Source organism: Bombus flavifrons, chromosome 2 (assembly GCF_040668555.2).
Source record: "Bombus flavifrons isolate JBK064 chromosome 2, iyBomFlav1_principal, whole genome shotgun sequence".
Classification (NCBI taxonomy): Eukaryota; Metazoa; Arthropoda; class Insecta; order Hymenoptera; family Apidae; genus Bombus; species Bombus flavifrons.
In genome coordinates this window covers 10,684,153-10,707,642 of record NC_138443.1, presented here as the reverse complement: position 1 = coordinate 10,707,642, position 23,490 = coordinate 10,684,153, and the positions used below count along the sequence as shown (strand labels likewise).

The following is a 23,490-nucleotide window of genomic DNA, read 5'->3' as shown; positions in this document are numbered from 1 at the left end:
GGTCGAAGCTACAATTATACTAAAGTGGTTGCCACCATTTTAGTTAGTCCGCGGTGGTTCGACGCTGTAACGATCGATCCAAGGACTATCTTGCGATGCTAACTATCCTAGTTGCCGCTAAGTTGATGCTAAATCTTCTAATATACATACAAATGCATTAATCAAAGAAAACTAACAAAAATATCGTATGACAAGTAAACATCACGATAAATCATATACATATACATCTTCCTTTTTCATAAGAGACATCTAATATATCTTTTTTTCTTCCACTCGAATACACGATTCACCGAAGTATATTATGATTATTGTGAATCGACTTATGTACATATATTATCAAATTACCTCGTTACATATTGTCTAACATATATACATTATCTGCTCATTGTTCTAATTCAGCTACATTATTTCGTTAAGGAGTAAATTTTAAGCTAATTATATATTCCTACAAGATATAATATTCCTACCGAATATAAGATTATATTATATTCTATAAGTATCGATTTTAAAATATATGTTAATTATAATCTTGTCTCATTAATTTGAAACGGTTCTACAACGACTAACGAATATGGAGAATGCTTCATATTAATTTTCTACTTTAATTCTCCAATCTTTTACTGTAGTTATAAAACTCATATATGCTGGACCATTGTTCTGCATTCTACTGAAAAACGATTCCTTTTCTTTCAACGAGATTTAAAAAGAAATACACCGATAATCACAGCATTTAGTGGAATATCAAATGAGGTTACGGGAACAAAGAAATAACTTACGGTTATTAAAAAATACATAAACTTTGCATTCAACCTAATATAAATGCTTTCAACCTCCCCCCCCCCTCTCTTTCTCTCTCTCTCTCTCTTAACACCTAATTCTCACGAATTGAACGTAGTGCTTAATTGGAGTCGTACGGTCTGAAAAGACGTAGCAAGAACCGAACCGTTTCCGTTGCAATGAATTCACCTCTGGCCGATAGAGTCGTTTCATCCCACGTACGGGATACGTTCAACCCTTGTTCGACTACTTTTATCTGTTTATCTAGCGAGTTGGCGAGTCGGTGGGCACGAAAATTCGAGCGCAACGGAACAGCACAATGAGGCGGCAACGTATATGTGAAATGTGTCGGCAGTAATTGCCACGGTAATTACAGTACGTCAGTTCGCCGACCACTGTCTGTGTAATACGAGTACAAACGTGGCTTCCTGCGTGCACACGTTCTCTGCTTCTCTTTCGCTCTCTCTATCTTTCCCTGTCTCTCTCTCGTTCCTACACTCTTTCGTCGCGTTTGTATCATGGACATCTACGACTAAAACGAGTAAAAAAACTAACGATGCTCCCAAAGATGCCATAACGACAGTTGATTACGCTGCCGCCCTATCTTTCCGTTCTTAGTTCCGAACTAACGACAAACCTTAGAACCCCTTTGCTTCTTTCTCATCTTCACTCCATTGAATATTATCTTACTTGCAAGCCTTTCACACTGGAATATTATTTTACAATCCCGTTTCTATTTTAATATGGAATAGAGGTCAGAGGTTTCTAATACTGATATTTTAGATTAGAGCTCATCGAATTCAAATTTTTCTATCCAAACAAGCAACTTTGTTACACTACACTCCTCTTTAATAGAATATAGACACCATTTTTAACTGTATAGTCATTATTTCATGTCTGGGATAAGGTATTTAATGTATCATTTATTAAATACATATTCTCGTGTGATAAAACAGAATATGTAAAATATGATGAGACTCATCAATAATTTTATTATTTCATAATTTCTCCCAGATGTTAGTTGTAATCAAGCGTGCACTCGCGCTGCCGAGTATATATGAAGACAATTAAAAATGAACCTATACATTTTCAATAATTATATTAACAATGCTAACTTTGTATTAAAATCGTTAATTACAAAGGAAGATTTTTCTGGTATGGAGTTAAGCTACGAGTGTCCGATTACCATCGTTTACGTAGATTAAAGCTACCAATCATGCAGTTTCCGAGTTGGTAGAAAATGCATTACGAAGTTTGAAAGGAGCCTTAAGAAGGAAAAACTCGAATGCCCGATACAAAGAAACGTCGATTATCCTTAATGGAGTTCCAGATCGTTCGAAGCTTGCACGGGGCTCCTTCAAATAAAACGGACTCTCTGATAATCGGAAATCGAATAATCGAAACTCCATTGCAAATAATTTAACTTCCTGGCTACTTTCCCGCATTTATTCCTGGCTGCGTAGTGGCCTATATTCGATAGTTCACTAAGCGAAAACGTATGAAGTTGTTCGGGCTGATTGAACCTGTATCGAAACAACGTCAATTCATTGTTTGGTCAAGCATAGTATCAAATATAAAAGTCAGACATCCGATCCCTGTTGCCTTGCAATTTCGAAGTCACATTCGACCATCAAATTTCAATTTATGGAAATTTTTCATAAATAGGTTCGATCCATATCTTTGATACAACGTATCTTTTGAGAAAAGTCGAAATTTCCAGAACAAAGAAGATCCATATCTCGTTCGAAAAATAATATAGTATTATGGTCTTGTAATTCTCTCAAATTTTATGAGGATTGATAATTTCAATTGTCTCGTAGCTTAATATCTTTATCTTATCTTCATGGACCTATCTCGTATTTCACTTTTAGTAGTGGGATTAATTTTCACAATATACATAATGCAGCCTACGTACCATTAGAAAGTAGTCACTAAATTTGCAATCTCTTTAGAAGTGCTGCGTCGCATCGCACATGTATTTCAAAAGTTCCTACATCATTTTCCGTTTTTCGTAAAACAGTTGTTTAAGTTGAGTCATTTTTTAAATACACGTAGGATATCCGACTTAACAAGTTCTGCGAAGCATTAACCAGCAACGTAACTCGACTGCCACAAACGTCACGTTTCACATGGACGTTCTAAACCTCTGCGAATTATTATCTGTACTCCTGAAGGATTATCGAATCATATTACGGGAGACTGAACGGACCACGTAAGAGCGACGTAGAATTTCCGTGGCTGGTTCGTTAATTAATCAGGTCGAAACGATAATTTCAGCGTGTACTCGTTTTACGCGGCCGGTTTTATTTATTGCTCCGGGAAACTGTAGCGTTAAAACAAATCGTTCGTAGTCCGCGTGTACTGGCGCGCCAGTAAATCATCGGCGCCGTTACTATCGGGACTGGGTCTTGCACGTGCGTGAGCATGAATTATATTATCTGCTGGATCGCCATTAACGCGCGTAAACCTCCAACGATACTATAGATGAGAAATTACGATCTGTCGGGAAAAAATGTTATCGCATCTAATCGATTCGCATCTCCTACGATGATGCTGAAAGATCTTAATCGATTGCACCTGCGAGTGATGAATTTCCCTATTCGATTACCGATAAGATTTATAGATCGTGGTATATTAAGAGTAATGATACAAGTACCATCATACTTCCTATAATTCCATAGCAAGGGAATTATGGATTGATGCTATATCGCGTATTTGCATGATCAATGTTGACTCATGTTCAAACTTGCTTTGGATTTATATAAAATTACACGTGACGGGCAATTTCAATAAACTGGTTATTATTTAGATTGTTTAAAGATTTATTGTAATATTTCAAGTCGTTTGTACACTACTCTTGATAACTACTTTCTAGAAAACGGTGTCTCTCTCATTGGAAACAGTGTGAAGTTCAAAGAGAACGAGATTGTCGATTGTTCGAATAATTCAACCCTTTAGAGTAATCATCGACAGCTGACAAATCAGTTTCCCTGCATCCAACCCAATTTAACGGAATTTTTCTGGGATGTTCATTAATTGCAACGTACGGTTAAAGAGAAGTTCTTGCTCTTTTTTCATCTATAAGAGGCCAAGTAAATGGATTCTACTCTTCACGGCACATCAGCCGCGTTTTTAAAGCACGTAACACAGACGAGATTGCGCGCCGTTGCTCTTTTTTCGTCTGCTTCCGTTTATCAATCTGCTTTGCCCGTCTTTATCCTGACAGTATCATAATTGCCTTCATTGCAATTAGTTCCAGCAAGACCCCGGGAAGCCAACGATCCTGTAGTAAAACGCAAAAGCAAGAACGGTAATGCATCGATCTCGAGCAAACATAATCTCCTCGACAATCCTATCGCCATAGAACAACGTGATTCTCTATTCGCTGTTAAATGACCGCAATTACTTATTAGGAGAATCGTATGTGCTACTACCTTCGAATTTAGACGAAATGTCATAGATGAATGAACAGTTAAAGAATGTTATTTATATAGTAAGAAATACCTCGATACAATAAAAAACAGATAGTGTCTATATTGGAAAAAATGTATTGAGAAATATTCTAAAGAAAATGTTCTATACTTTGTATGAGACTTTTTGCTGAGAAATTTCCAAATCACGAAAATATTTAAACACTTATAAAAACATTTTATGAATATGTTATGTATATAATACAGAATATGGTAAATATGTGCAATGTAATACGTTCAAATACTTTCACGAGCCATTATATATCCAATTGTATCATACAACATTTCCATACGACTTTTTGATGAAGCTAAAATCAATTCCACAAACTCTAGCAACGTAAAGTCTTGAAGTCGTTGTAATCGTGTCTTAACATACAACTTATTTACATATAGTTGATACAACTTCGAAAACTTTGTAAGTCTTAACCAAAATTATTTATAGCTGATATTCCCTTCCAGGCGATTAATTTCTACAGTGTCGTGTACGAGTCTGGAAGCGGAGCAACTTTTCGCAACAATTCGCCCGGAAGTAGTTCGCAAGTTCCGTGCGTGTATCACGCGGCCTATACGTTACTCGCCATTTGCAGTACACAATTGCTACGGTGGACCTAATTTCGATGAGAAGGTCGATAGGTTCAATTGTTGGCTTGTGCATGCAACACCACGCGCTCCTCTTGCTCCGCTCAGACGTTCGCGCGTTTCGCCAATCTGCTGGCTTATCGTACGATATATCGGTCCACGCCTCGCATACGTTAAACAGATCCGCGCGATCATGGTTATTTGCTGAACTCGTTCACCGAATCTATCGTTTCTCTAATTCCATAACCCGATACAGGCGTTTTCTCTTGGAATTGCGCCACAGGTTTAACGATACAATCAAATAGTATGAAACGAAGTCACAACAGATCTTTGTCTTGTACTTTAATAGATATTTGATTAACACTTCGATTAACACAAGCATTGAGATGTCCTTCGGGACAAGAAGAAAGATTGCTTACACTGGCTTAATATCTGTATATCTTTCTTTGTTTTTGAAAAACACACATAAGAAATTAATCCATAATACAAGCACATCTCTGAAAATCTTCCGAAATTTGCAAGTATTCAAGACAATTTTTAAAAATAAATTTACATAACTAGAATATCAATCGGATTTATTCGCAAGAAAGAACAAATATTTAAAAGTAGAAACGGACGTATCGTATCGGCAGAAACTTTCGTAATAAACTACACAGAACATCGTGCTGCTCGTGTTTGTCGAACTCTTTTTTGATATTAAAATCGTTACAGAAAGCACGATATTACTGTTACTTCATTCTGTAACGGTACGTTCGTTCGCAGACAGCAGCTGTTCGGATATTAGCCTTAGCTGGAAAGGATTTGCGGATGACCTGGATAGTTTAATCCGCCCAGTTATCTAACGGATAGAAGAAGGTCTGAAAAACCGTTTAACAGATTCATTATACATCTTCTTCTTGTTTAACTTACTTGCGATATCATATTACAGATATTTTTAGAATTAAAGTAACGCTTCCCTGTCTTTTGGAAAGATCTATTTTGATCTTTTTTTATATAACAGTAAGACATTGCATTTTTCAATCACGTCATGCATTTCATAATACAATATCGTATTCTATCCGCTCTTTCGAAAATAACTTCTACTCCCACATATTAAATTGTCAATTACGTTTTCCAAGTAACGTCCAGAAAGGATTCTCTCTGTCCGACTAAACGCGATAACGACAAAGTTTTCAACTTTTACGACCTTCGCAACTCCAGCTATATGAAAGTTCCATTCCGGAGCTCTATAAAAGGGATATACCTTCCGGAAGTCAAATGTCCAAAGATAAAATCAATGGTCGATTCAGACTTGGTCATTCGGTAGAACAATCGCAGCTTATTGTTAGCTTGATATTACTTGTCGCTTCGGTTTTAATTCCGCCAGAAATGATTACGAACCAAGAAATATAACAAGAAATATATACTACGTCCTGAATATTTTGCCTTCTTGAAATATATAACAATTCTGACATTTCCTTGTGAAAGCTGTTCCAATATTGGCAGAAATGGAAAGAACAAGGAACACAAAGAGAAGAACGTGGACTGGTATTCCATGATTTTTCAACTTCGTTTTAAAAATTGGTAGGGAATTTCTGTTTCTTTGATTACTTACTCCTCGCGATCTATCCGTAGCCGGATGTTATTAACTTTTGAATGAATCGACAAACATTGAATTATGTGATACACGGACCTCCAGGTTCGGTCGGTGCATTAATAAAATTGCGTTACATTCACCAACGCGTGTTCGCCGACCTACAAATTAATTACGCTGAATTATTACGCTTTGAAACCATGATAACAATAAATATCGCAAGCATGGCTCAAACCCCTGCTGCTTTACCAGTTAAATTTGCCACTTACGTTTTAAAATCCAATAACATATTATTAATTATCATATCCGCGTCGCACGTTTACATGGCGATCTATAGATTATCGGGAGCGCGACCGGATGCTCGCAATTGCGATTTCATCCTGCTTGTTCCGAAACCTGTTCACCCGCGATTTATCTCGATAACGTCGCTTGATAATATTTCCAATCACGGATGCGTTAAAATATAACGCGTTTAGTGGTATTTGAATTCACAATGCGTCAAATAAAATTCGGAATTTCGAACGTGTTAAATGACGTGGAAAATTATTTTATGATAATGAGAAATAAAACAGAAAAATTTGAATCCGTACGTTTGAGATAAGGGAGTTCGTAGTTTTTAATATGCCCGCTATTTTCACGAATGCCACATACTCTTAAAATTCTATACATAGATAGATTATTATACTTCCAAATAAAACCACGAACCATTATGTACGTATGTACCATTAGACATACCATGTTTCTTGATATCTAAAAATCTTAACTGCTTAACGAAACGATTACTCGATATCAGACGATACATCGAGATACGGATATGGCTTATACCCAAAAACTCAAACTATAAAAATGGACTGCAACAAAACCCATATAAAATTCTGTATTGTCCAGAAACATGTCAAACGAGCTTGATATCCCATTCCTGCTTAGGGTCTCAGACTCATTGCATACCTCGAACATCTCCATATTTCCCCGTGCGCATGACCAAAAACAATGAGCACACAACGCCCAGTAAAACAAAAGAAAAGGAAATAAAAAGAAAAAAGAAGCTTTTACATAATAGTTGCGCGATACGTTGTACAATACCACGAATATTCATCGTTGTACGTCGAATTCCTCCCATTAAGAAGACGAAGGCGCGTTCCTTGGAGAATATCATACACTCGCGCGTGCGTCGCACGCGTGTATTATATGTTCGACAGAATTTTACAGCGAACAAGAGGTATCGATACTTTTATGAACGAGAGCACTGGCTGTGCTCAAACATTCGCGTGTCTCCTACTGATTCTCTCTTACGATGCATCTACGATATGGAGGGGCATAGATATCTCTGCCATATCCACGTTATTCAAGCCTGTAGCTCGTTCACAACTAATGGCTCGTGTTCCACGATCTTTTTCCATCGCAGCTAATATCGCGAGTGCAGTCGTTTCTCGTTTTTCACCGGTGGTTGGTGTCTTCGACGTTCAAACTGACGAATATTTAGTGGACGGGGCGGTAGATACATTGTGTTCGCGTTGGTTCAATATCGGGTTATACATGGCGGGTGAGTTGTCAGTCAGAAATGTAATAGTCGTGGAATATTTTATGACGAATATTATTGGACAGATTAAACCCGTATGTTAAGCCGAAAGAACGAAAACACGTTATCGTGTTTTGCATAATGTCAGAACGCGTTGAGACGATTTAAAAACATCCACAACGCGTTGTGATTCTCTGAATTCGCAATGTTCCAGTTATTTTTCTACCGCATAAGAGTTTCTCACCTTTGGACCTACCATAGTATGTACATTATACTATAAATCATCTTGCATGTTAAATAGTATTTATCGTTGTCCAATTGTGAAAATAAATTCCAAATTTCTATGAAACTCGAAGTATTTGTAGTTTGCTCGTAACGAACGTTATTCCGAAATATTCAGAAATAGTTTCAGAAAGGTTCATTGAAATTATAAGTTAAAATTCGAATGTAACCACATAATATTCTCTGCGTTAATCTTTGACTTTGGAACAGCTGGCTTCAAAGGTTGACGAGTTTTAAGGCACTCCGCCATGATCACACGATATCCGATAGTACGCCAGGATTGAATAAATTTAACAAACGAGTTCGGTTTTTGAGCTTAAGCTCTCTGAAATTCTAGTGGCTAACTATTTCTTAACTGGTATCCCTCTTTGCTTCGAACCGGCTTTACCATAGCGCAGAGAGAAGGTGGACTAGGAAAAAGAAGCAAAGGGAACCAGTAACCTTGACAATCTAATGGAATTTCGATATTATACAGTATCGGTTTCATAGCACGGCGTACTCCATAATCTGGCCGGTGCATAACTACACCCACCGGAGTATCGGAGTTTCGTCGAACTTCTCAGAATTTTACGAGATTAAATATTCGAAGCCGGGTCAATTGCTGCCTTTTACCTTCTCGAATATCGACCCTAACAGCTTCGATCTCTTTTTTTTTCTTTGCCACAAAGGTATACTATACTGGATGATTCATAAATGCATGCAAGTACTTCAGACGATGAATCTACGCATTAATATAATTAAAAAGACGTCATATATTATAGCCGAAGCATGTCTTGATATCATCTAAAGTTTACGAACATCGATCTATGTGAATCAGGCAGAACTTCAGGCTGTCATTATCTTTTTCCCGAGTTCGTTGTTGTTTTAGAGGCGAATAAATAAAAATTATTTTAAAATTTTGCATAACATCAAAATCATCTATAACTAGAAATCTAAGATACGTAGGACATATTCTCATATGACATCCTTTTACTTATATTAACGCATAAATTCATCCTTTAAAGTATTTTCATACATTTATGAATCACCCTATCTGATATTCTCTCGTGGCTTCTTATACCCTTCGCAAGATTTTATCTTCGACTTTGCGCCGTATCCCACATACTACTATATCAAAGGTCAAAAAAGAAACCAAGAAAGAGAAAGCAAGGAAAGGAAGGATGAAAACCCTTCGCACCCCGAAGTGTTACGTTCCTTTGTTGCCAGACTCGACTTACGCATACCTTTTCCCAGTGAAATAAACAGATCGTACGCTCCGCGGTCGAGTATCTCTTTAAATTATTTTGTGCTTTCATATCACGCGCCCATAAGGATCCTAACAAAGTAGCATTGGGTCTCTCTTGGATGCAAAAGAAACGCGTTGTTTATGAAACGCTTGTTTCTCTCGAGTGGTATGTCTGTGCTACACGTAATAGCGAAGTGCTCGTAATAGTTTCAATTTTCCACTTCCTTTCAACTGGCATTCTCTAATGAATGAAAAGGGGTCTTGTTTGCGCAAACAGCGACGATTACAAAGCTATGCCGTTGTTGTTACTCACACCAACCCTCCGGTTTGCCATAATCGGCCATCGCTGATTCGACGTGTCCCACCGGCCGTGAAATGGAATAAACAGCCAACGAAATTGCATAGTTTCGCACGTTCGTTTCGACTGAGGGTTCAGAGATCGCGTGACGTTTTGCATTTTCGACCATGAAACGTTGAAACGCCTGAATGAGATTAACGCGAACAAATGTGGAATTTGCATTTCGTTGTTCACCGTTTTTGGAACGGATCAACAGTCACCGGTTTGTTCGTTCTCTTTTCTGGAATTGCCGGAAAGATACGAGACGAGTTTCCGTCGTTCGTCTTATTCCTCGTGGTTGCGCTGATTAGATTGCTTACGCTTGTCGCTTTTCATACACGCTGCTTCTCTTCCTGTTGCATATTTTCACGCTGAATTTATATATACAAATTTTGAGAAGGTTCGTGTCAGTGTATATCACCTTTGTAGAAAAAGATCCAATCTAACTGTACGTCAAATGTATATTTAGATTCACGTTGCACAATAAATACGCGTTTAGTTCGTTCGAGAAATACTTATAACAATGGGGAACAATAAAAAATGTTCTATTAAATAAAATTACACCCAAGTAGTACCTATGTACTAAATTCATATTATTAATTCATCTCTTTCATAATACCCTCTTTATATGCATATTTTATAATTACACCTTCATTTAACTCAATCTAAAACTTTTTAATCTAAAATAGTTCAATCAAAAGCGAAGATAAATCACGATATCGAAAATACTCTTCTCCCTTTCGATCCCAATCAATATGTACGTCACAGCGAACGAGTCAAGACATCGCATACAAATCGTTTAAAAGCGCAAACCAGTTTGCTCCTCCTTCGACCAGCTATTATCCCCACATTCCCTTTACGCTCTGCAAATAGAGGCCCGTCGCAATCGAGTCTTTATTTGATTGCTCTGATGGTCTCTCCGATGGTCGCGGCTGACTAGAACTGAGCAATGTGTTTCCCGCAGACGTGTTCTCGTCTGGCCGCGTTTTCACAGCCGTTTATTTGCTCGCCAAGCACGTGTGCGCGCGTACACCCACGCGAGAGGAAAGTCGCGTGCGACGCACGTGTCCTCGACGCCTCGCGATTCGCTTCCAATGCAAGTTGCACACGAATTGCACGCGAGTTGCTGGCGAATGTTTCGACGATTGTGTTATTTCGTTTTGTCTGGCGTGTATTCCAAGCGTGTTTATTTTCACGATATTAGAACCATTCTCTGCTTGTCTTGTGAATAATGGCAACGAATAGAGAACGAAGAATAGCTGGTTCTTACGTCTGGCCTTTGCGGTGAAATGTATATGTGTTTAACGCCGATGTGTTTTACTGATGTATCTATTCTGATTGTTCTAGTACGTATTTTGAAAAGATGATTATTGAAAGTGGTATTGTTTAAGCGATTGTTTAGAACTTGAAGAACTTGATGTAAGCAAATTTAACAAAATGAAGTCTAATTGTGGAATTAAATAGTCTGAAAATTTGTTATTGAGATAATAATTATGGAATATCGATCATATTTTTGCAATATCTGATAATTGAAAGCAAAGATAAATTGAGTTAACTATTCCGCTGGAGATATTGTAACCGGTAGATCCACAGATACGTTGTACATATATGTATTAGAATTTTTAACGTGATCGAAAGCATTCGGTAAGCTCTTCCCAGCAGCATTTCTACGCGTTCGCAATTGTTCCGCAACCGAATTCCTATTGCGGCAAAATGAGCGCATGTCCATTCACCGAAGGATGCGAGTAAGAACGCTTTTCACCGTTCGGAATCCTAGAATCTCGTTGGACAGTTGCACCAATTTCTGCCACGACCCGGCCATTACCGCGACTCGTATAATACGCGATTCGCATTCAGTCGCGATCGAACGATGTGGCGGCAATTTCGAAAAGCAGCAGCAGAGACTTGGTGAACGGTGCTCGTTGTAATTTTAAGCGAATCTCGCAGCGCATAATAAAGCCACTTAGGTGGATGATACGACGCAAACCATCGTGTGTCATCGTATCGCGTCTGTGTTGCGTAATGGCCAGAAATAGCACAGACGTTTCCGTTATAATTTGAGTTGGATCGCAACTGCTCGGTCACAAGATTCACTTACGAATCATTTTCTATTATTTTCGTAAATTTTCTTTCGTATAATAAACGTAAATAATGGTAAGATAACATACATATGCATTTTGTCTAGCTAAACATAGAGAAGTAATATGCATATATGTAGTTAGACAAAATTTACCTTTCTTCGGCTCTTTGTCTTTTTTTGAACATTCTCTTACGAACCTAGTTTCCTTTCAAACATTTCTCTATTAATAAACTATCAACGGCTCTCTCGTACTAATTAGTAAGATTTAACAAGAATCATAAAAATCTGAACTGAATTGAATTTAAAGAATTTAAGATACTTAAAGAATGTAATAGAGATCGTCCGTAAATAAATTTCCAATTAGTTAAAAGCAGTTGGTAATAATTGAATTTCGGCATTGCTTTATCCGCATGCCAAATACATTGTGCTCAATTATGACCTCAATACTCGCCTATTTACGGATATATTATTTATGTTGCCTCGAGACGATTTACGCTATCGTGATTTATTCAATCGTTAAACGTTACAACTAATGCTAATTATCGTTTCATGAACTAGTCACCGACGGATAATTTATTTAATTCGTCCTACCGATGTTCTCGCGGCGCTATTGTATCGGTTTCGATAATTTCGCTGATTAACGTTCGGTCACGATGTTATCTAGTCAACGACACGGAACTCGCCGAGCACCCAAATCGATTTGTCTTTATTTCACAAAATAACAGAAGCATCGTTAAATTGTAACCGAAATTACCTGTACACTACCTATATAGCTGAATGCTATAGATCGCGTGTTCAATTAATTCTATTATATACCATTAAAGTTACCATCTTTTAACATGCTCGTGTATTTATAAATTATTATTTGTATTTAATGAATTCAGTTAAGAAATTCTTAATTAGTGTATTATATAAGTAATGTTGAAAATAGTTATTTAACCGAATAGTTTCAATATTCGGAAATGGTAGAGCAAATATTAGAGTACGACTCTCAACAAATTTGGAAAAACAATTTCGGAAGAACAATTTGATAGGAACGCGCGTAGTAGTAGTTGAAGCAGCTCTGTAATAGAATCTAATAGAATGTGAAAGCGATTGTTTATTTTTATAGCTTGCGAAGTTGGAGGAAAGCAAGTTAAGAGATTTCTATGTAAAGTGGTGCAATCCACAATATGCAAAGTGCGATGCACAATATACAATGCGATTTCAAATTGTGACTTTTCCTATTCGCTAGTAACTACACTATGCATATAAAATTTCGAATTTCACTATCAAGAAGTACTTTATTACTTTCTTTCAAATGATAACGATAATTTTACAACAATACTAGCAACAAAACCAAATCGTGTTCTGAAGTGCAGACCTCTATATTTTTGATCACAAAATTTTCAAACTAGCAAACCGCAAAAACGATTACCTCAAACCATCTCAAACCACCTCAAACCCTCTGGTTTCCATTTCAACCCCCAATTCTCGTGTCTCCTACTCCTTTAATTCGCCGAAATCGTTGCTGGAACCCGTTTAATTCCTCGCAAGCTCGATATCAACCTTCTATCAAGCAGGTCCACCGTGTCACGGAATCGTTTTTCTTTCGTGCTTTACACGCGTTAAGCGTCGAGACACGCATTTGCTGGCGGGTATCCTCGACACTGCTGTTTGCGAAGGTCTCGAAAACGTGAAAGGTCCACGGGACCAGATACTTACGAGACCGCAGACGATGATTGACATCGTCATTAAGCCGAACTTCAAACGCACCCATGGCTGGTACGCGCGAACCCGTAGGCGAGCGAACCCGTGTACACGCTCGCCGTGCATCTCTTGGCCTGTGCGTGTGCATGATCGCTGGGCGAACGTTGGCGCGGTGGTTGGGACGAGGTTGAACGCGGAGGAAAGGAGATGGCGAGCAGCGATGGCTATAACCAGGGTCAGAGCCCAGAGCAGGCTACGATGGTATGTGGGTGTTTAGGAGGAGAAGAGGGTAGGGAGGAGCAAGGGTGTTCTCGATATGATTAATGCTTAGCATGCGTGCTCATATGCGGAGGACAGCTGTGAGTGACTTGCACTCCGCCCAAACGACGTCCGTTCGGCCAATGCAGCTCTGTGTGCACTCGTACGTGCGCTTACGTACGCGCGCGCCTCGATTCGCGACGCCGCGCGATACTATGTCCCGAATGCGCGACGTGTTCGACACGTATTAACTCGTATTACATCTATGATGCGGGATAGCTATTGCCTCTCACAGTACTGACACCTCCACGACGACGACTCCACCTTCTCCGTCAACCGCACGCACGTATGCCAACTCTATACCAACAGTTTCGAGCTTCTCTTTCAGTGGCGTCTCTCTATGCATGTAGGTATGTGTCATTCTCTCCCTCTGTCTTTGTCACTCTAGGACCTACAGGCTACGGGTCGTCACGCCGAGATTGTATAGAACGGTGAAGTACCTGTGCGCGGGTACCGATTTAACGCGTCACCTATTTACATGTTGACGTCGAAAGGGGTCAGCGTGCCGTTAAAAAGCGACGTTTACGTACAGCGTACTACTACGGGTAGCTCGGTTCTCGTTAATCCGGCTGTTCCCTGTTGGCGAACATACAAACTTTCCCTGGTCGTTCGTTGACCGACCTTCGCGCACCGTGTACACTTTTGTTGAGGTTTTTCCCCGTTGTTTTCCTCGGCCCTTTTCTCTCCTCGTTTTCCCTCTGTTTTTTACAGCTTTGTCATTTTCGCGTTTGGACCTTTCTTCTCCTCCTTCCTTTTTTTTCTTGTTTTTGTCTCCCGTCGGGGGAAAGGCGAATGATTGAAACGGCGATGAAAGCAACTGGATTTTGGCACGTTTGCTGGTTTCGGTCAACAATTTTTATTAGATTAATTTGTTAGATGAAGAATCATTTAAAACTGTGAAAAAAGGAGTTTACGGTTTTTATTCATGATGCTATTAAACTGCGTTCTAGGTTGTGATATGGTTGAAATATTTCGCATCTGAAATATTCATTCCATAACATCATAAGGCATTAACATTATTTACAAACTTAATTGAATGATGATACTAATTCTGAGACTTGAAATAAATATATAATATCTCTTACAATCAATTAAGATTAAGAAGCTCAGTTTTTTTCAACTTCAACTTTTCTCAAAAACGAGATAAATATACAAATAATCCAAACTCACTGAAGATTCTACTTATTACTTAAATATATTATAATATACATAATATTCACCAATTTTTTATATGCCAATACCGCACAAGTAACTACGGCACATAAAAATATTCTTTATCCTCCCGAAAATATGATGATCCTAAACCATCTTCGCTCCACGGTTTAAAAACACATTAGCCCATGAACACCTCAATTTTGTATCCTATAAACGTTCTCCACCCCAGAGCACGCTACCTAACTCTAGCCTAATATCGTGCCTCGACTCAGCTCCTTCTAATTATTACGTCATAATTAATTCCATGGCCGTGACATATTAATTCTTCGTCCACTTAGATCGCTTCACTCGTTCTGCGTTTTTCTCTTCCACTTAACCAGCATCGAGAGTTCGTACATTAAATCGCGTCGCTGTCGTTGTACCCATAAATTATATCGAACGAACACGTAGCAACGAAAAGGCACGAGGAAGGAAGGAAGGCTCGCGTAAACTATTAATCGATATTCCATTTGCATCGACTTCTGTGCGACACGCGTCGCGTCGCGGGTTTGAAGCACGATGCGAATGAGCGACTTTTTTTTCCACGCGCGTTATTGCATCGGTCACGCAGCATTAACGATCAAGAAACATTGCAATGACTGGCGAAAATATTCGAACACCTATGTATGTTCAAAAGAGTAGAAGACCGATGATGTTTATAAAAAATTGAAATCTGCCCCGTCACGTACATCACCTTTTTGCTATTAACCCCTTTTTTGCAAAGATTAGAAATTAAAATGACAAGATTTTAATTAAAAATAGAAGAGTTACATTTCTCCAAAAATCATGAAAGTGAAACATCGGTTATTTGAGAATTGAACAATTGAGTATTAAACGTGTATCTACGTAATGAAATTAAGAAATGATTTGAAAAGTGAAGTAGATTAGCCTGACTTCTGAGAAGCTCATATAATATAATAGACTGCTGAAACGCGCGTGACGTTCTCGCACGACAGAACTCGCTTCGCATCGAGTTTAAAACGCGGATGAATTCGCTTTGACTACCTTTGGGCGCGCGCGAGCGCACAAACTCGAGGACAAACGAGCCCCTGTTTCTGCCAACACTTTCTCGTGGCTTCGCTAGAGTCTCAGATGGAAAGATTGTGCCCGTAATTACATTGCTGGTTGTTTTAACGCTGACGAGGAAAGGGAACGTGCGCGGCCCGGCAAGAAATGATATCGATCGTAATTCAAGAGCGCGCGGGAGTTGGCCGTTACGCGATACAAAAGAACAGTTTTACGGCTGTCGGGGTTATTACCTCTCTCGTCGGCTTCTTTATGCTACGCGTCATTAGAAGTCAAATGGAACGAGAAATATGGGAACGGAGAGTGGTCTTCCGCAAAGTAGGCAGTGGTTAGAGATCGGTGCATGATTGAAGAACGTATGTGATGGAGAACGATGCGTGGTTTCAGGTTATCTGGATCGTTAAAATATTTTGCTTATTTGTTGTGTATATTAATCTTTTTATTGTCTCTCTTTATCTTTGTCTTTTATTGTCTGTACTCTTTAGTTTGAACTTGACTCTGAAGGTTATCTAAGCTTTCTCTGTAAGTATTTCTGCTATAACGAAAAATTGATTCTTTTAGTAAAATTATTATTGACTACTCGATAATTGGGCTGTATATTGTACATTCGTATTTAGGTTCCTATTATGCACTCGTGAAGTTGCTACAACAAACGAAAATGTTGTACTCGAAGCAGATTTTATAAATGTCGGAACATACGATTTAACGTAGCGATTTTTCACTAGAAACTGAATCTCAAAAAGAAGACTGAGAAATGCCACCGACAATAATGTTTACCAAGAGCTATTATTGAAAATAATTTAGAACGAACGGCGAAAAAAATAACGTTTCAAACGAAAATAAGCCATTTTACCATTATTCATCGTTCGACTAAAATAAAAAATATAAGGAAGACGTACGAATGAGTTTTCTACAAGATAAACGTTATATATTGTAAACTTAGAAGACTGACTCGTTATAAAATATTTTTTGGAAAATATGGTCAAGGAAAATATTTTTTTATTGCCTGTACTCATCCACTAAAATTATTCAATTTCTGCTCGAAACAGTTTTACCTGTCGTCAGAAATAAAGGGGATTATTAAGTTCTGTTTTTAATGCTACGCTTTGATTATGGTAACTAGGCCATGCTGTAACTTTCCTGTAATTGGATAAGAGAAAAGAGAAATTGGCGAAAAAGAAATTTGCATGATGTAATAATCCTTATCTTGCTGCAACATAATTCTGTTATAGTAATTCTTCATTAAATAAAACTATGTAATTTATTTGAATAAATCTATTTTACAGTTATTTTACGTCTTATAAAACACTATTTTATAAAATAGATACAAGTGAAGATACTTTAATGCAGAAAATTGTTTGCGAAACATTCGTTATTGATTCTCCTCCCTTAATTTCGAAATAATGAAGCAGTTTTCTACACCAGTTCTCGGAAGTTGTTAGTCATTTCGATTATGAAACATCTCATACTCTTGTAATATTCACTGCATCTAATTTCTCCAATTTTTCATAATATTCACTGCACCTAATTTTTCCAATTTTTTATAATATCCATTCCATGCAATAAAATACTTCAATTTCATGGAATGTTTAATGGAACTATTCTACTCGAGCAAGTTAATAAAAAGAGTTAAAATCCAGACAGTGGAATAATCATTATTATTGCAAAATAGAGAATTATCAAAAATAATCGTATATCCTAGATCGATGTAAAGATACAAAATCCTGTTAATTTTCAGCAAAAAGATCTAGGCGGATTTTTTTTTAAATCGAGACGGTCCGTAGGAATGGAATTCGTACAATGTGTATTGTTCCATTGGTACCGGACTGACACGGTTATCTGGCAGAATTATGTCATTAGGCTGGTGAAGTAGGCCATCTTTTTCAAGCACAAAGCATCCTTGAAACGGGGCATCATCCAGTATGACTTACACCGCCAACATAAACTACACACAAAATCCATTTAAGCGTTCTTGAGTAAAAAGTTATTCGTAAAAACGGAAAGAGTTTCAACAAACGCGGGATACAAACAGCTCTCTCGAGGAGGTGGTTCACAATACGTTCTAGAAGAATAGGAAAAAGAAGAAAGAACGAAAAGGAAATAGGAAATGGGAGGGGGTAGAAGGAAAAAAGATTCCACTTTATTCTTTCGTGTTTCTCTGTATTCACTCTGCGTTCTCGCTCGATTGTTTGTCGTACTTGTTTCGGAGATTGATTCGAAAAGATTTACAATCCCTTTATCCAGAGATTGTTGGCTGTACGTGTGTATGCAACAATGGCGCACGATAGTTCCGTAGCGAAAGCAAACGGAAGCTGGTGATACTTGTTTGTTATTAGCAATATCTTCGAGAAGTTTTCCACTTGCTTACCTAGGAGAAGGATCGATAGAGCGAATTTCGCGAGGAAGGATTATTTGTGTATGTCTTACTCTTTTCCATTTTTATTTCTAAGACGAAATTAAACAACCTCGTTGTAGATACAAACATCATAGTTAATAAAGTGTGATAAAGATAACGCGGAAACGATGAAACGGACTCTCTTTTCATTTCTATTTAGATGTTCCATTTAAATATTCATAGAATAAAGGAAAATATAACATCCGATTTTTCCCTAAAATAATTGGATTTTATGAGTTAATAGTTTCTATTGAATTGTAGTAGTTCAGATCGCAATGAAACAATAACAAGGGGAACTCAACCTAGAAACGGTAAGAAGCGAAACAAAGAAACGTGATTATATGATGTGTATAGCATACTAGACGGTAACTAAGAAAAATTATAACCGGTCACCAATGCTGCTTCGAACCATTCATCCTGTGACATGATTGAGCACCGGGAAAACCAAAAAGCATACGGTCATCGGATCTGTACGGTTTCTGTAGTATTTTCCAGAATGCGAACAGCGCGCAATGGAACTTGAATACGTAGTTATAAAAAGTCAATGGCCAGTTTCGACACGAAGTATCCATCGTAAAGGAATTTCCTACGGTACATTAGCGTCACGTCGGCACAAAATGCTTGAATGTCAACAGATTTTTCAATTTTATCAGCAATTTTCCAAATGATTTATAGATCAACTGCTGAAATCACAGAGTACGTATGGTACTGATAATAAATCTAATACGACAGGTGTTTTAACGACGCAGCCTACATCTTTCTTTCTTTTTCTTTCTTCAAACGTCTACAAAGGGAGGAAGTTGACAAATTGATAAAGCTGCACAAAAAGTTGCGCAAGCAAGGAATTAAGAGGATAGATACTGATCAATTTTTAAATAGCATATAGCATTCTGTTTCATAAAAGTGATCGAAGATATATCGTTTTATATCTCAACGTTGAATATCGACTATCAAGGAAATTAGAATAGGAGTTTCATAGACAACCATGAGAGGTTATTGATCATGTCGACAAATATTGACGATGCTTTCCACGTTGTTATTCTCTATATTTTCGATCTCTGAAGTATTTATGGTCATTTTACTTGCAAAAAAATATGATGCAGATTAAAACACGTGAAAGCACGTAGTGTTCTTATAAAATGTGAAAAAGCTTTTATAGAAATTTGACTAATTGTAAAATGGAATTAATTCGAGTAAATAGCTTGCTATACATAAAAGTATCAGTGAATAAAAAATATCACCGAATGTCAATAACATTTTAACATGACGAAACGTGCCTTATATTTTATATAAAATCTCAGTATTCGGAGCTCTTTAACTTAAATTTAAAAAGAGAATTCTTTGATTCAAGACGCGATTCTTTACGTATATTGAAACTGGAATTCTCTAAAATCGAAACTACGATACATTTTTTAATAAAGTAGTGAAACAAATGAACGAATTTTTCCTCAAAATCGAGCACCTCGGATAGGTTATTTTCTCTGCCACGAGCATACCGTTTCGATCAACGGATAAAATAAATAAACGATGGAAAACGTGACCGCAAGTCGAATTCAACGAAACAAAAGCGGCTTTGCTTCTCCGGTTAAACAGCACAGGCGACGATCGTGGAGAGATTTTAACTGCAAAAAAATAACTTTGCGGCCCTTCCCCCCCTGTGTCGCCAATGTATATCTTAAACAATAATCAGACACACGTTACGCCAAAGAAAGTATTTTTGCAAAGAAAGCATTTAAAAAACTCTGCGAGACCGTGTTTCACGAAGCTAGAACGAGATGCGTTAGGCCATAGGAACAGAGGAGGAAAGAAATCAATGCCTTCTGTACCCTTTTTGCTTCCTTAGCTGCTTGCTAAAAAGGTCTTAATTTAATGACGTGTTTCTTTTAGCACCTTGCTACCTCCATTGTTTCTTTGCTCCCACACTAATGATACAAAACGAGATGAAATTCTGGTTATTTTTGAAAGCTACTTCTATTGAATTTATTCATTTTTTTACGACGGCTTTAATAATCACTTTATAAATTAATCGTAGATTTATAAAATAAAATTGAAAACGTTAAAGAGGAACATATCGAATTGGCAATTATTCATAAATTTGAATAAAGTAATAAACATAAAATCATCCTAAAAATCATTATAAAGTTCGTTAAATTATTTAGCACAATGTCCAATGTCTATAGAGAGAATCAAATGAAAAACCGTGTTAAACACTTAAAACTCTGGTGGAACGTGTAATAATTTTGTTGTTTATTATGTACTGTCATTTGCACAGAATGGAAATATAAAATATAAAATATATAAAATATATAAATATAAAAATATAGATATAAGTATGGTAACCTTTATATGGAGGACAAATAACGATTCGCGTGCGCGCGAACGTCAAAGTCGATTAAACGTTCTTATAGGCGACACCACGTAAATACACGCATTACAATGGCGAAAATTATACGGAGAATACCACATACGATCTGCGGTAAATCTATAGCTCACAAACAGAAACGCTAATTATAACTGGTAAGCTATAATCTACTAAATTTCAATGATTTTTAGTTTTATGCAATATTTACATTTGTGTAATTTTTAATTTTATGATATTTATTTTTGTGGTTCTTTCAAAAGTACTCTTCAAGACATCGTACACATTCAAAGTTTAACTTAATTACTTTTTAAATAAAGTACGTAATAAAAGTAACCCATAATATTACCTTCCTTTATTTTTTCAATTATCTGAATACTTTTATGGGATCCTGCTGTCAATATTGCTTATGACAGATTAATCACCCATAGATACCAGTTACAGATTAATATATGTACGTCGGAATTCTGAACTGTTCACCAGAACTTGTCGAATTGATTATTGCGACAAAAGCAATATATATATTTACTCTTAAAAACACCCAGACGTTGCGTCGTCGAGTAAAAGTGAAGAAACTAAAGTGTAGAGGGCAGGCAACGACAAAATTTCGAGAACTATCCTACCTCATGTCTGTCTGGATCTTATTTATGGTTGTAGACCTTTGCGATCCAGGTATAGGCAGGAACAATAACCAATCAATTAAGTGTACTTCTACCTCTTCGTTGAAGCACCGAGGAAGAGAATTCCCGCTATAGTGACTGTCTTCGAGAAGTAAACAGTTCCATTCTAACGTTGGAAGCAGGAACGTGTATACATACGTAGATGTTTTCAAAGTAAGAACGAAAATACGTCCAAGCGTGCGCGAATCTTGAAAACAAAAAATATTTACGATCGGTTGATGTGTAAAATGTTGTGTTACAGTTTCTTTTAACGTGATCGTTAAAGTCGTGTGTTTATTTGACGATAAATTGAACGTGAAAGAATAATCTATTCGACATCTAAAAGTGCATATAAGAATATGTATGTATTTCTAAAAAGTTAATTTTATTTCAAAATAAATATGTAGATGTATAAGTGTATTCTTACGGATATTTGAACATAAAATTTTATAGAAAATTTCGACGTACATAGTACTTGCTTGTTTCGAAGACTTCATCTTACACCATCTTATTATATGACCCATAGAAATCCGTGTCAGAGAATTCAGAGTATACGGCGTGTTGGTACAAGTCCGGCTTTGCACGTGGTGTGGAATATCTGAATAATATAGTTGCTATATTGTGTTTAAATTGCGGGGGTATTGCGTCTGACTTGTGTTTGAATATTTGACGTACGTGCCGTGTGTTTTCGTGTATATATATAACAAAACGTTTGGATAGTATAAATCAAATATAACGTATACTATACATGGCTGTTACGGAAGGTGACTTATGTTCCATTTGGATGTTTGAATTGTGAATCTGCTGGACTCGCAAGTTAAACAAAAATATTCCTTTCATCGGTTCACGTTGAGAATAATTCCGAATAATTGACGTACTAGTACCGGAAAGCAGAATTCCTACGGTCCATTAGATTTATTGCAATGTTATTACGTTAGCGTGAAAAAGTACGACGTCCTGTAATATAGAGAAGTGTAAGATAAGTGGATTACAAAGAACCGAACAGGAGGTAACGACTGGAGCCAATTTTCCGATACTCCTAATTGACGTTCGTTTAAATCAATTAAAAAAAAGGAAGCCTCGTAATTGGCTGAACCTTAAAATCTGATTTCAACCGCGTAAAAGTGGCTGGAATAAAAGTTACTTCACTGGCTTACTATACTGGCTCTACCGGGTTTAATCACATTTTTTGTTGTACTTTTAAATTGAAAAAATATCTGGTAAGTAGAGATCGATATTTGTAATATTCTATTCTCGCGTTCATCGTAACTTTTACTGTATTAATTTTCATTTTAATTTCAGTACAATAATCTAACATAAACGTTTAAAAGTACAGAAATTAATGAACAGGAAGGTACGGAAATTCAATGTATAAAACAGTGATGCAGGAAGATTACTCTTCCAAAAGCAATCCGATATCAGAAGCATAAATACTCTTATAAATATTAGCCTTTTGATATATTTTCTCGGTTCACAAAAATATCCTTCTCATATACAACTAATATCTTCTATTTCGATACTAAATTCCATCTTTGAAAGTAACTATCACGCTTATCCCAAAAAATGAATTCATCAAGATAAAACATGAATCGTGCAGATTCAATAATAATCTTCAATAATCCGAATTACCGTAAAGCCTGATAAATTTCGAGCCATTTAATTTCCTGGAAAAGCAAATCGCATTAAAAACAAGCTCTAACGGTCCATCGATATTCGTTGATCCCTTTGACGATGATTCGAAATAAATTAAAGGTGAAATCTCATCGAGAGGCGTAAGAAAGAGGAAAAAAGTAGAGTAGGACGAAGGCAGATTACGTGAAATCGGGGGTATCGCGGTGATCGAATTCGATTTGCAATGTACAAGGATCGGGTCGGGAGTCGGGCCAATTGAAAATAGTTCGGTTTCAATCCAACCCATCTCGGAACTTCCCGAATGCTCCTGAATAAACACTGACTTTCTGTGCGCGAGGCTGAAATCAATTCAACGGAACAACCGAGGCGTGTTAAA

General features: G+C 37.2%; 1 protein-coding gene across 9 annotated transcripts in view; it reads left to right on the top strand.

Moving 5' to 3' along the window:
• Positions 1-23,490, top strand: part of kek5 (leucine-rich repeat, immunoglobulin-like domain-containing kekkon 5 protein) — a 292,283-nt gene that overhangs the window by 226,265 nt on the left and 42,528 nt on the right. For 2 of the 9 annotated variants that reach the window (XM_069132095.1, XM_069132091.1), the window contains exon 1: positions 21,663-21,843. The exons of 5 other annotated variants lie outside the window; for them this stretch is intronic. The gene's annotated coding sequence lies outside the window, so the exon portion shown is untranslated. Of the gene's footprint in view, positions 1-20,940; positions 20,982-21,662; positions 21,844-21,955; positions 22,703-23,490 lie in introns of those variants that run through there. 2 more of the 9 variants (XM_069132094.1, XM_069132093.1) reach the window with 2 other exon arrangements.